The sequence below is a fragment of the Nycticebus coucang genome, chromosome 15 (assembly GCF_027406575.1).
Source record: "Nycticebus coucang isolate mNycCou1 chromosome 15, mNycCou1.pri, whole genome shotgun sequence".
In the NCBI taxonomy this organism is placed as follows: Eukaryota; Metazoa; Chordata; class Mammalia; order Primates; family Lorisidae; genus Nycticebus; species Nycticebus coucang.
This window is the reverse complement of record NC_069794.1, coordinates 67,211,442-67,226,901: the sequence shown is the minus strand read 5'-3', so window position 1 is coordinate 67,226,901 and position 15,460 is coordinate 67,211,442. Positions and strand designations below refer to the sequence as shown.

The following is a 15,460-nucleotide window of genomic DNA, read 5'->3' as shown; positions in this document are numbered from 1 at the left end:
AAAGAAGTGAAACACGGCATTTTCAAATGCTGTCCTCTGGAAGAACATATAGGTGTTCAAAGCAGAGAGAGTTCAAAGAGGGACCATTCAAACAGGTCAATTATCAATGGCTGAAGTAGTCAATGGAGGCCTATCATCAAACATACTCAGTCATTAAGTGGTCTACATACACCTTCCAGATCTTTCAAATGTCAAATGCAAGAAAAAGCCTATTTTTAAAGTCTCTAAGTACTTTAAAAAGTACTTCCACTGGTTTCCAAATTATCTGTAGGAAGCTCTGACTTAGTTGTACAGAGTTTGATATAAATGTCCACCATTAAATTCAGATCATGTTTTATATCAAAATTTATGTTAAACAGGGCCAAGTTACTTACTTGACCTTTGGTCTGTCAAAATATTCCTCTAGTATACTTTGAGAAGCATTCATTGGTTTCCTTAGCACTCATTCTCCACCTTCATCCTTGGAGGAATACATGGGACCTTCAGCAATGCATACACAATGGGAAAAAAATTGATGCCAGGCAGGTGGAGGGCTTCAAAAACAGTAAATGGAAACTCAATATCTTTTCCTCTGAGTTTCTATTTGATTCTGCAACAGTGAAGTTCAGCTGAGGTGTCAGGATTGGGTACATCACTTCCATGCATGTCAGCATAGTGTTCCTTTGACATTGAATTTGAGTTGACCCATGACTGAGGGTACCAGAAGTAAACATTTCAGATCTGTGAGATGCTGTTTTATGAATATATCTTTAAGTTCCTGGATGATACACTCCAATGTTGGAACACTTAGGGTTTCTTTATAGTATAACTCTCAGAGTTTAGTTGAGGTGCCAAGTTATTTTTCTATGCTCTGTTGAATTTCCCAGAGAGCTTCATCTGAATATCAAGTTTAGTTTTCAAATGTGTGGCTTCCCAAAAACAAAACTCACGGTAAACTTCAATGTTTTCCATCACTTCACTGAGTGAATACAGCACTGTGGTCAAGCTGCTGTCTCCAAAGAAGACAGCAGAGCTTTGCCCCTGCAGATATTTTTCCAAACACCCTTGTAAAAGTGAGGACATTTTAAAGAACAACAACAGTGACAATGACATCAAGTCTGTTCCTGCACTGCACAGGATGCTGAGCCAACTGTACAGTTACTCCATTTAAGAGTTATGTCTGGGGAGAGAGATTAAAGATGGCGGCCGAGTAACAGCTTCCCTGCAACTGGGAACAGTGAGTCTGGGGAGACAAGACCTAGGCATCTCTGGCCGGTGGGATCTGCCTATAATCATCCCTTTGAGGATACAGGAAGCCAGCAAGGGACTTCTAGACCCCAAGAGGAGGATAAAAACAGTGGAAAACTGGCAAGTGGTAGCGTGTGTTTGATAGACCTAATCACGCCGGCAACCGTAAGTACAAGCAGCAGTGAGACTGCAAACCGGAAAGGCCTTACCTGTGAACTGTTTCGGTGTTCTTGGACTTGGCACTCAGTTGAACTGCCTTGGGGAGAGCTTGAGCAGGAGTGTGGAGAACTTTGGGCATTGTCTGGGGCCCCAAACTGAGCCACTGAGCTGGACGCAGGAAGCCATTGTGAAAGAACTGCCCTGGCAAGCTCCACCCTCAGGGTCTCAGAGCAAGGATTGGGTGGGTCAAAGTAACCTACTGACTGAGCAGCCTAAAGATGGGGACTGAGCTGCCTTACAGCCTTAATCCTTAGGGGCAGAGTGAGACGGTTTTGGCACACTGGAGCCTTGGGCTGTTGCCCTGGTTAGAGTGCTGTGACATCACAGCTCATGGCAACCTTAAACTCCTGGGCTTGGCACCGCCCAGACCTCCATAGGAGCTGTGCAGCGACCCCCGACCGGTGACCTGCACCCACCAGGCCTCCACATTCCCTGACCAGGAACTGCGGGAGCCTCGCAACCCTGCGTCCTTCCTCCTGTGTCCTCCCAGCTTCCACACTAGCCCGTTCATCTGGACAGGGACTCTGGTAGCTGCTTGCCCTTTGGAGCCCTCCCTGCCCCTGCACAGAGCTCTTCTCCTGGCCAGAGACTGCTGGAGCCTTGGGCTCTCTGTGCCAAAGTCACTGGGCGCCTGGCACTCCCAGAACCGTGCACACCACCCCCAGTCTGTTGCTGGAACTGGGTGTGTCACAAACCAGAGCTGCTTCCACAACCAGAACTCCCTAGCTAGAGCAGCCCCAGAGGAACTACACAGGGGCACTCCCTACAAAGATCCAGTAACAATAGAGTGATCCCGCTGGGGTCTAATCTTGGAAAGACACCTCCCCAACTCTGAGGATGGCCAGAGGCAACGGTGAAAAACAATCACGAGGCAAAATCAAAAGAAAAACTCTGGCAATATGAATAATCAGAGCAGATCAACTCCCCCAAGGATCAATGGGGCAGAAACAGCACAAGACCCCAAGCACAAACAAATAGCTGAGAAGTCAGAAATTGAATTCAGGATCTGGATAGCAAATAAGATTGAATTAGAATTCCAAAAGTTATCTCAAGAATTCAATGGATTCAAAGACCAAATGACCAAAGATTTTGACACATTGAGACAAGAAGTTGCATCCCTCAAAGATCTGAGAAACACAGTAGAATCCCTCAGTAACAGAATGGAGCAAGCAGAAGAAAGGATTTCTGACATTGAAGACAAAGCTTTCGAATGCTCCCAAACCCTCAAAGAAGAAAAGAAATGGAGAGCAAAAACAGACCACTCTCTCAGAGAGTGCTCGGATAATTTGAAGAAAACGAATATTCGTTTTATAGGGATCCCCAAAAGTGACAAAGTGGCTTCACAAGGCACAGAGTCTGTTCTCCATGAGATTATGAAGGAGAACTTTCCAGACATGCCAAGAGATTCCGAAATTCAGATCGCAGACAGTGGCAGAACTCCAGCACGACTCAACCCAAATAAGACATCCCCCAGACACATCATAATCAATTTCACTAAAGTTAATACGAAGGAGAAAATTCTGAAAGCTGGCAGATGAAAGAAAACCATTACCTACAAGGGGAAGAATATCAGAATAACTGCAGATCTCTCTGCTGAAACCTTTCAAGCTAGAAGAGGATGGTCATCGACTTTTAATCTCCTAAAACAAAATAACTTTCAACCCAGGATCCTGTACCCAGCTAAACTGAGCTTCATTTATGACGGAGAAATTAAATACTTCAACGACATTCACATGTTGAAGAAATTTGCCACAACTAAACCAGCTCTCCAGGACATTCTTAGACCTATCCTCCATCAAGACCAGTGTAATTCTCCACCAAAAAAGTAAACCCACCCCCAAAATTTTTGATCAAATTCCAACTTCCACAGTTGCAAAAGGATTAAAAATGTCCACCGGTCTTGTGAAAGGCTTATCAATACTCTCAATTAATGTGAATGGTTTAAATTGTCCTCTAAAGAGGCATAGGTTGGCGGACTAGATACAAAAACTCAAGCCAGATATCTGCTCCATCCAAAATCGCATCTTACATTAAAAGACAGATATAGACTCAATGTGAAGGGATGGTCATCTATATTCCAGGCAAATGGAAAGTAGAAAAAACCAGGCATTGCAATTCTGTTCGCAGACGCAATAGGCTTTAAACCAACCAAAATAATTAAGGATAAGGATGGACACTTAATATTTGTTAAAGGTAATATTCAATATGATGAGATCTCAATTATTAATATTTATGCACCCAACCACAACGCACCTCAATTTATAAGAGAAACTCTAACAGACATGAGCAACTCAATTTCCTCCACTTCCATAGTAGCTGGAGATTTTAAGCAGCTTAAAATCTCCAGCTTTAGCAGTCCTGGATAGATCCTCCAGAAAGAAGCTAAGCAAAGAAATTTAAGATTTAAACTCAACCATTCAACATCTGGACTTAACAGACATCTACAGAACATTTCATCCCCAAAAAACTGAATACACATTCATATCTCATCAGCCCACGGAACATACTCCAAAATCGACCACATCCTAGGCCACAAATCTAACCTCAGCAAATTTTAAAAAATTGAAATTATTCCTTGCATCTTCTCAGACCATCATGGAATAAAACTTGAACTCAATAACAACAGGAACCTGCATACCCATACAAAAACATGGAAGCTAAACAACCTTATGCTGAACCCACTTATGGGTTATAGAGGAGATTAAGAAGGAAATCACCATGTTTTTGGAACAAAACAACAATCAAGACACGAATTACCAGAACCTCTGGGATACAGCCAGGGAAGTCCTAAGAGGGAAATTTATAGCACTGCAAGCCTTCCTCAAGAAAATGGAAAGAGAGGAGGTCAACAACTTAATGGAACATCTCAAGCAACTGGAGAAAGAAGAACACTTCAACCCCAAACGCAGCAGAAGAAAAGAAATAACCAAAATCAGAGCAGAATTAAATGAAATTGAAAACAATAGAATTATACAACAGATCAATAAATCCAAAAGCTGCTTTTTTGAAAAGATCAATGAAATAGATAAACCTTTGGCCAACCTAACCAGGAAAAAAAAGAGTAAAATCTTTAATTTCATCAATCAGAAATGGTAATGATGAAATAACAACAAACCCCTCACAAATTCAAAAAATCCTTAACAAATACTACAAGAAACTCTACTCTCACAACTATGAAAATCTGGAAGAAATCGACCAATACCTGGAAGCATGCCACATACCAAGACTTAGCCAGAACGAAGTGGAAATGTTGAACAGGCCTATATCAAGTTCTGAAATAGCATCAACGATACAAAATCTCCCTAAAAAGAAAAGCCCAGGACCAGATGGCTTTACATCAGAATTCTACCAAACATTTAAAGAAGAACTAGTACCTATACTAGTAAACCTCTTCCAAAATATAGAAAAAGAAGGAATATTACCCAGCACATTCTACAAAGCAAACATCACCTTGATCCCCAAACCAGGGAAAGACCCAACAAGAAAAGAAAATTATAGACCAATATCACTAATGAATATTGATGCTAAAATATTCAATAAGATCCTAACAAACAGAATCCAACAACACATCAAAAAAATTAAACACCATGACCAAGTTGGATTTATCCCAGGGTCTCAAGTCTGGTTCAATATACGTAAATCTATAAATGTAATTCAACACATAAACAAACTTAAAAATAAAGACCATATGGTTCTCTCAATTGATGCAGAAAAAGATTTTGATAATATCCAGCATCCCTTCATGATCAGAGCACTTAAGAAAATTGGTATAGAAGGGACAGTTCTTAAACTAATAGAGGCCATCTACAGCAAACCCAAAGCCAATATCGTATTGAATGGAGTTAAATTGGAATCATTTCCACTTAGATCAGGAACCAGGCAAGGTTGCCCATTGTCTCCATTGCTCTTTAACATTGTAATGGAAGTTTTAGCCATTGCAATTAGGGAAGAAAAGGCGATCAACGGTATCCACATAGGGTCAGAAGAGGTCAAACTTTCACTCTTTGCAGATGATATGATCGTATTTCTGGAAAACACTAGGGATTCTACTATAAAATTTTTAGAAGTGATCAAGGAATATAGCAATGTCTCAGGCTACAAAATCAACACCCATAAATCTGTAGCCTTTATATATACCAACAATAACCAAGCCGAACAAACAGTCAAGGACTCTATTTTTTTCACAGTAGTGCCAAAGAAGATGAAACATTTGGGAGTATACCTAACAAAGGACGTGAAAGATCTCTACAAAGAGAACTATGAAACTCTAAGAAAAGAAATACCCGAAGATGTTAACAGATGGAAAAACATACCATGCTCATGGCTGGGAAGAATCAACATTGTTAAAATGTTCATATTGCCCAAAGCAATATATAACTTTAATGCAATTCCTATTAAAGCTCCATTGTCATACTTTAAAGATCTTGAAAAAATAATACTTCGTTTTATATGGAATCAGAAAAAACCTTGAATAGCCAAAACATTACTGAGCAATACAAACAAAGCAGGAGGAATCACGCTACCAGACCTGAGACTGTACTATAAATCCATAGTGATCAAAACAGCATGGTACTGGCACAAAAACAGAGAAGTAGATGTCTGGAACAGAATAGAGAACCAAGAGATGGATCCAGCTACTTACCGTTATTTGATCTTTGACAAGCCATTTAAAAACATTCAATGGGGAAAAGATTCCCTATTTAACAAATGGTGCTGGGTAAACTGGCTGGCAACCTGTAGAAGATTGAAACTGGACCCACACCTTTCACCATTAACTAAGATAGACTCTCACTGGATAAAAGATTTAAACTTAAGACATGAAACTATAAAAATACTTGAAGAAAGTGCAGGGAAAACTCTTGAAGGAATCGGCCTGGGTGAATATTTTATGAGGAGGACTCCCCAGGCAATTGAAGCAGTATCAAAAAATACACTACTGGGACTTGATCAAACTAAAAAGCTTCTGCACAGCCAAGAACATAGTGAGTAAAGCAAGCAGACAGCCCTAGAATGGGAGAAAATATTTGCAGGTTATACCTCCGATAAAGGTCTAATAACCAGAATCCACAGAGAACTCAAACGTATTAACAAGAAAAGAACACATGACCCCATCTCAGGGTGGACAAGGGACTTGAAGAGAAACTTCTCTAAAGAAGACCGACGCACGATCTACAAACACATGAAAAAAAGCTCATCATCCTTAATCATCAGAGAAATGCAAATCAAAACTACTCTGAGATATCACCCAACCCCAGTAAGAGTAGCCCACATAACAAAATCCCAAAACCAGAAATGTTGGCGTAGATGTGGAGGAAAGGGCACACTTCTACACTGCTGGTGGGAATGCCCACTAATATGTTCCTTCTGGAAGGATGTTTGGAGAATACTTAGAGACCTAAAAATAGACCTGCCATTCAATCCTATAATTCCTTTTCTAGGTTTATACCCAGAAAACCAAAATTCGCAATATAACAAAGACATCTGTACCAGAATGTTTATTGTAGCCCAATTCATAATTGCTAAGTCATGGAAGAAGCCCAAGTGCCCATCGACCCACGAATGGACTAGCAAATTGTGGTACATGTATACCATGGAATACTATGCGGCCTTAAAGAAAGATGGAGTCTTTACCTCTTTCATGTTTACATGGATGGAGCTGGAACATATTCTTCTTAGCAACGTATCTCAGGAATGGAAGAAAAAGTATCCAATGTACTCAGCCCTACTATGAAGCTAAATTATAGCTTTCACATGAAGACTATAACCCAACTATAGCACAAGACTGTGGGGAAAGGGCCATGGAATTGGTAGGGAGGGGGGAGGTTTTGGTGGAAGGAGGGTAATGGGTGGGGCCACATCTGTGGTGCATCTTAGAATGGGTACAGGCGATTGCACTAATGTACACAGCTACGATTTAACAATAAAAAAAAAGAAAAAAAATAAAAGTTCATGCATGCTCTTAAGAAAAAAAAAAAAAAGGGTTATTTCTGGGTGGTGGGTTTGAACCCGGTCCTGGCCAAACTGCAACAAAAAAATAGCTGGGCATTGTGGTGGGTGCCTATAGTCCTAGCTATTTGGGAAGCTGAGGCAAGAGAATCACCTAAGCTGGAGGTTGCTGTGAGCTGTGACGCCATTGCACTCTACCTAGGGTGACAACGTGAAACTCTGTCTCTTAAAAAAAAAAAAAAGAGTTATGTCACTATTTATACCATCTAAACATAAAACAAGTGCTTGCAGGAGATGTGCTAAAATTATAAAAGCATTGTGCCTTCCTGTCCACTGAGAATGGCAAATTGTCTTCGGTTCTTTTTATCCCTTTCATCACTGTTCCAAAAAAAAAAAAAATAGAAATGACATGTCAAGTTCTGAAAGCCACTGTGGTGATTGATGGGAAAGAAAGAACAAACTTCCTCAATTGTTCCCAATGCAACAGATACCCTCATAGATGAGTTTGCCAACCATGTATTTTAGGCACAGGAAGAGCAATGTATGTAGATAGCTCGGGGATATTTCTCTAAAAGTCTAGAAGCAACAACTTTCATTTAGGAAGAAAATCCACTGGGCACAGTGTAAGCTCAGCTTACTCCGTATTCAGCCCCCACTTCTCAGGTTGTTTATAGTGTGGAATTTCACAGCCGACATTTCTGCACTGGGTAGGCACTCTTTCTCTACTATTTCCACTGTATCTTCAGTGAAAAAGAAGGGTGAGTCTCTCACTTCCCTGGTTTCTTCCCAAATCAGCCCTCACCAGATCCCCAGCGTCTGTTTCTATTGTCTTTTCCCAAAAAACAATGTGTTTACCACTGTTGTCTCAAAGTGCTTTCTCAGAACCTCTTACTCAGCAGTGCTTGTAAGTTGCCAGGAGTAAAGAAACTTTCTGGGATGAGGTGTGTTTGCTTTCTAACAGGAATCAAGATTTCAAATAGAGGTTCTGGGTATTCTTTGTTTTCCTTCTCTTCAAGGGTAAGGTAAAATGCTCTCCCCTCTACCCCATCCCCTGGGTTCTGAACATTGCTCTTGTTGATTTATGTTTTTGTTTCTGTTCAGGAGTTTTGTTCTTTTTTTTTTTTTTTTCTGTTTCAGTGTCCTGATTTCATCTTCACTCAATTCTTTTTGTTTTTTATTTTTTTGAGACAGAGTCTCTCTATGTCACCCTTGGTAGAGTGCCATGGTGTCACAGCTCACAGCAACCTCCAGCTCTTGGGCTTAGGCGATTCTCTTGCCTCAGCCTCCCGAGTAGCTGGGACTACAGGCATCTGCCACAATGCCTGGCTATTTTTTTTGTCTCAGTTGTCATTACTATTTAGCAGGCTCAGACTGGGTTCGAACCTGCCAGCCTTAGTGTATGTGCCTGGTGCAATAATCACTGAACTACAGGTGCTGAGCCTTCACTCAATTCCTTTATTCATTTTCTGTGTCTACTAAGTGGATTGTTCAAATGTCTGTTAAGATCAAATATTGTTGGTATTTAATTATCTCAAAGAACTGTCCTTTAAGGACTAGTCCTACAGATGACAGAGGTCACAAAGCATTTGGCATGTATTTGATAGTGTTTATTTAGCTGATCAGTGTTCCATCTTCCAGTCTGCTCTCTGACAATTCTCCACCACCTCTGGCATCTGGCAGGATCCCGCAGAAGCAGGTGGGAGTGCATGCTCTTCAACTTGCAGCTGGGGATTTGGCTGCAGCCCAGAAGTTCCATGTCATGGTCAACACTCCTGCTCCCCCATCCAGCCCTCCTCTAGCTCAGCAGAACCAGCACCCTGTCCAATTACTCTTGGTTTCACCATTGGGAGCTCGCTTATTTATTATTTATTTATTTATTTGAGACAGAGTCTCACTTTGTTGCCCTTGGTAGAGTGCAGTGGCGTCACAGCTCACAGCAACCTCCAACTCCTGAGCTTAGGCGATTCTCTTGCCTCAGCCTCCTGAGTAGCTGGGACCACAGGCGCCTGCCACAACGCCCGGCTACTTTTTGTTGCAGTTTGTCTGGGGCCGAGTTTGAACCCACCACCCTTGGTATATGGGGGCAGTGCCCTACTCACTGAGTCGCAGGTGACACCCTCTTTTATTTATTTATTTATTTATTTATTTATTTATTTTATTTTATTTTTTTTTTGTAGGGACAGAGTCTCACTGTATCGCCCTCGGGTAGAGTGCTGTGGCGTCACATGGCTCACAGCAACCTCTAACTCTTGGGCTTAAGCGATTCTCTTGCCTCAGCCTCCCAAGCAACTGGGACTACAGGCACCCGCCACAACGCCCGGCTAATTTATTTATTTTTTAATCTCCCACACCCCCCAGACAGAGTCTCACTATGTCACCCTCAGCAGAGTGAGGTGGTGTCACAGCAACCTCAAACTCTTGGGCTTAAGCTATTGTCTTGCCTCAGCTTCCCAAATAGCTGGGACTACAGGAGCCTGCCACAACACCCGGCTATTTTTGTTGTTGTTGTTGTTGCAGTTGTCGTTGTTTAACATGACTGGGCTGGGTTCGAACCCACCAGCCCTGGTGTATGTGGCTGGTGCCCTAACCACTGAGCGCAGATACCCAGCCTGAGAGCTCTTTTAGTTGGCTCCTACATTCCTTTGGCATTTCTCCATCATCATGGGGTTTATCTGTTTTGCACGTCTTTACTTTCATTAAAAGATGCTTGAGGCCCAAATTGCATATTTTGTGCTTCAATGCTAGAATCAGTCATTTTCCCAAGCATCTCTTGTTTCTTTTAATGAAGATTGGTATTAGAAATCAAGATCTGGACACTAGCTGTGGAGAGGGTAGTTGCTTGTAGGCCCTCTCAGATGACAGAGCAAGGAAATACATGCCTGTGTACTAACCAGTGTATACACACACACACCCATGCATATGTCGTTTCATAACCATCTGTACTTGTGTTAAGCTGTACATAAATTCATGCTGATGTCTCCGGCTCTCATCCAGCACAACATGGATCATTCTAGCCCTCCCTCTTGTTTGTCTGCAACGTTTTCCTTACCCCTCTTCAGTGAGCTTGTTTCATACATACATAATACAGTTAGATTCTTTTGTCACATTCTACACTGCATCTTGGGATCGCCCAACTTCCTAAATGATTTTTTAAAATTTTTATACATTAAAATTGTTTTTTGTGCTCTCAAAGTCTTTGGTTTTTTATAAATTGGTGGTATCATGTACTGACCATGACAGTATCATACAGAATTGTTTCACCACCTTAAAAATGTCCTTTTGTTTTACCTTTTTCTTTTCTTTTTTTTTTTTTGAGACAGAGTCTCACTATGTTGCCCAGGGTAGAGTGCTATGACATCACAGCTCACAGCAACCTCCAACTCTTAGGCTTAAGTGATTCTCTTACCTCAACCTCCCAAGTAGCTGGGACTAGAGGTGCCTGCCACAACGCCTGGCTACTTTTTGGTTGTAGTTGTCATTGTTGTTTGGCAGGCCCGGGCTGGGTTTAAACCTGCCAGCTCCTGTGTATGTGGCTGGCGCCCTAGCCGCTGAGCTACAGGTACTGAGCCACTCTTGGTTTACCTATTCAACCCTCCCCACCATCAGAACCCCTGCCAACCTTCTCTATGGTATTGCCTTTTCCAGATTTGTCATGGAACTGGAATAATACGTAGTACAGTATGTAGCCTCGCCTTTTCAGATTGTTTTTTTCCATTCAACAATGTGCTTTTGGGCCCGTGGCTCAGTGAGTAGGGCACTGGCCCCATATGCTGAGGGTGGTGGGTTCAAATCCAGCCCTGGCCAAACTGCAACAAAAAAATAGCTGGGTGCTGTGGCCGGCACCTGTAGTCCCAGCTACTCGGGAGGCTGAGGCAAGAGAATCGCTTAAGCCCAGGAACTGGAGGTTGCTGTGAGCTGTGTGATGCCACGGCACTCTACCAAGGGCCATAAAGTGAGACTCTGTCTCTACAAAAAAAAAAAACAAACAAAAACAAAAACAATGTGCTTTTAAAATTCTTCCATGTCTGGCTGGGTTTCCTGTAACTCATTGGCTAGGACGCCAGCCACATACACCAGGGCTGGTGGGTTCCAACCTCGCCCAGCCATGTTAAACAATAACAACTCCAACAACAACAACAACAATAAAAATAGCCCAGAGTTGTGGTGGGCACCTATAGTCCCAGCCTCTTGGGAAGCTGAGGCAAGATAATTGCTTAAGCCCACGAGTTTGAGGTTGCTGTGAGCTGTGACACCACACACTCTACCCAGGGCCACATAGTGAGACTCTGTCCCAAAAAACAACCCAAAAAACAAAAAAAAACGATTCTTCCATGTCTTTGGATGGCTTGATAGCTTGTTCCTTTTTATTATAGTGTAATGCTCCATTATATGGATGTACTAATGCTTGCTTATCTATTCTATTATTTATCCAACCTATGGAAAGAATACTGGTGGTTCCAGTTAGACTTTTTTTTTTTTTTTTTTTTTGGTAGAGACAGAGTTTCACTTTATGGCCCTCGGTAGAGTGCCGTGGCATCATACAGCTCACAGCAACCTCCAACTCCTGGGCTTAAGCGATTCTCTTGCCTCAGCCTCCGGAGTAGCTGGGACTACAGGTGCCCGCCACAACGCCCGGCTATTTTTTGGTTGCAGTTCAGCCAGGGCCGGGTTTGAACCCGCCACCCTCGGTATATGGGGCCGGCGCCTTACTGACTGAGCCACAGGCGCCGCCCCAGTTAGACTTTTTTTTAACACATTGCAAACTTTTTCTTTCTTTTTGTTTTGTTTATTTTGATTTAATTAATTAATTTAATTGTTTGTTTGGTTTTTGGTTGCAATTGTCATTGTTATTTACCTGGCCTGGGCCAGGTTTGAACCCACCACTCTCAGTTTATGTGCTGGCTCCATAACCAGTGTGCTATAGGCACCGAGCCGAGAGATGGTAAGTTTTGTTTGTTTTTTTCAGAGACAGAGTCTTACTTTGTCGCCCTCGGTAGAGGGCTGTGACGTCATAGCTCATAGCAACCTCCAGCTCTTGGGCTTAGGCAATTCTCTTGCCTCAGCCTCCTGAGTAGCTGCGACTACAGGCGCCTGCCACAATGCCTGGCTATTTTTTTGTTGCAGTTTGGCTGGGTTGGGTTCAAACCTGCCACCCTCGGTATATGGGGCTGGCACCCTACTAACTAAGCCACAGGCACCACTCTTTTTTTTTGAGACAGAATCTTATTATGTCACTTTTGGTAGGATATCATGGCATCACAGCTTACAGCAACCTCAAACTCCTGGGCTTAAGCGATTCTCTTGCCTCAGCCTCCTAAGTAGGTGGAACTACAGGTGCCCACCACAACACCCGGCTATTTTTTTTTTTTTTTGTAGTTATTGTTGTTTGGCAGGCCCAAGCCGGGTTAGAACCCACCAGCCCTGGTGTGGCTGGCGCCCTAGCTGCTGAGCTACAGGAGCTAGGCCCAGACTGTGAACCTTTTGATGTACAACAGCCCTAATCAGATCTAAATGAGATAACCTGGTTTATTAAAAACATTTAAAATTGCATATTCTGAGGCTTTGTAATTGACTTAAAAATTGGATTTGCTGCTCTATAATCGAGTAACTTTCTGGGAAGCTGTCCCCCTGTAGCTTTTTGAGAAGTGATTTATGGCTTCAGAAGCCACAAATGGTAGGAAAGCTTGATCCAGAATTGAATATTGTTTTTACTTGGGATTAAGGGCTCTGAGGCCCATGCCTCCAGGTAGAATCTCAAAGTTTTTTGTTTTTTGGAGAAAAGAGTTAATTAGTACAGTGAGCCTGTTTTCTTTTTCTTTTTCTTTCTTTCTTTTTTTTTTTTTTTTGTTTTTTTGCCTTGCCCCTTCCATCATGTGAAGTGTTTCTGTTTTCTTTTTCTTGTGCCTGGATGCTGGGAAGGAATGTCAGAGTCTGACTTTCCATCTTACCCTTGACCTTGAACACTCTTCTTAATGAATCAAGTAAAGCAAGATTCTAAATTGAGAGGGGGAAGGGTAAGGAGATTTTGAGTGTTTGGAGAGATGTAATGATGTGGAATTGTGTGGAGGAGAGTGGAGAGGGTCACAACAGGGAAGTGTAGTCTTGTTACCCAGTAGGATTAAGGATCCGCTGGAAATTTTGGGTTTGGAGTAATGAATCTCCAGTACAGCCAGTTAACTATCTTGTGTGTTTTTCTCTGATCATACTCAGCTGCCTTGATATAAGTATACAGTGGGCAGAGCTGCATTTAGCTCAGTGTGTGGTCTTGCCAAAGGAATAAGACAAATAATTATGGAGGCAAGAAAATCAAAGGTACATGCAAGACAATGATTAGGTATCTCCAGATGCCCACTGCCCTGGAACCCTCTTATAGTCTTGCTAGGTTCATTGTCCCTGCTGAAGAGGAAGCCAGGGACTGAGACAGCAGAGAAAGAGTTCAGTATCATAGGCACCAGGTGCGGAGACAGGAAGTTCTCAAATTCATTTAGGAGGAAGGTTTTTGTTTGTTTGTTTTGGAGACAGAGTCTCACTTTGTCACCCCTGATAGAGTGTCATGGCATCATAGCTCACAGCAATCTTAAATACTTGGGCTCAAGCAATCCTCTTGCCTCAGCCTCCCGAGTAGGGAGAAAGGACTCTTAAAAATAGTTTGGTTTTTAAAGATAGTTTGGCTGGGTTTGGGGCAGAACCCTGGGTGTAGAAATTGTCTTTGCTGAGTCAGTTCTTGGGTGGGAGTTGCAAGAGCAGTTGAGTCAGTTCTTTGGTATGGGCTACTGATCTAGGTGGGTCAGTTGTTCCACTGGGATGCCTGGCCTGGAGGGTACCTCAAAAACTACTAGCCTTAGGTTTTACAGAGGTGACACTATTTATGGGAGCAATGAAGAAGGCTAAGAATCTTTATGACCATGAGCTATGTGACTCCTGAGTAGTAAGCAATTATAGGAAAGCTAGGGAACAATGGCTGGTTATATACACAGTTTATATATTTTTTCTCTACCACAATTCCCACCTGGTGGCCCTTTGTTTAACATTGAAAATGCTGGTTTCAGTCCCTTTCTATTAGTCTGCTAGAGCTGCCATAACAAAATACCACAGACTGGTGATTTAAGCAACAGGAATTAATTTTCTCACAATTCTGCAGTCCAAAAGCCCAAGATCAAGGTGCAGCAGGGTTGGTTTCTCCTAAGGCCTCTCTCCTTGGATAACCTATGTTCACCTTCTCACTGTGCCTCATATGGTCTTTTCTCTGTGCACACGTACGTCTGGTGTCCCTTTTCTTCTTCTTACCTGGCATGAGGACACCAGGCACATTGGGTTAAGATCCATCCTAATGGCCTCATTTTAATTTCATCACTTCTTTGAGGACCTCACCTTTAAACTTTCAAACTTTTTCAATACACACGAAAAATACATTTTACTTTTGACTCAGAACACGTGTACCTAAATATACTAGTATAACTGAAAAGAAAAGTTTCTGCAGATCAGTACTATATACTCTGACGTTTTATACATTTTCTCTTCTATACTGTTTTATTTATTTATTTATTTTGAGACTGAGTCTCACTTTGTCACCCTAAGTAGAGTGCTGTGGCTTCATAGCTCACAGCAACCTCAGACTCTTGGGCTTAAGCAATTCTCTTGCCTCAGCCTCCTAAGTAGCTGGGACTATAGGCACCCGCCACAATGCCTGGCTATTTTTAGAGGCAGGGTCTCACCTGGCTCAGGCTGGTCTCGAAACTGTGAGCTCAGGTAATACACCTGCCTTGGCCTCTCAGTGCTGGGAGTATAGGCATGAGCCACCATGCTTGGCCTATACTGTTTTATTTTTTGAAAGTTCTACAGTGACATCTGTCACACATCTCAAGTAAAGAATAATTACATTATTCTTTATAAATATGCCATGTATAAGTAATAGTGTAGTAATGTAAGTACTGACTATTGATTTAACAAAATAATTAAATTCTAAGTATTGGGACAGTAGAGGAAGAGAAATGGGACATGTAAGAGAGATAAAGTCTTCATTCATCATAATAGGAAAGAAATAAATTTCTAAAACAGTTGAATAGAG

The 15,460-nt window shown here is 42.1% G+C and overlaps 1 pseudogene; it reads right to left on the bottom strand.

Annotated features, from left to right (window-relative positions):
- Nucleotides 1-233: 233 nt before the first annotated feature.
- Nucleotides 234-10,401, bottom strand: LOC128566464 (52 kDa repressor of the inhibitor of the protein kinase-like; annotated as a pseudogene).
- Nucleotides 10,402-15,460: the final 5,059 nt, after the last annotated feature.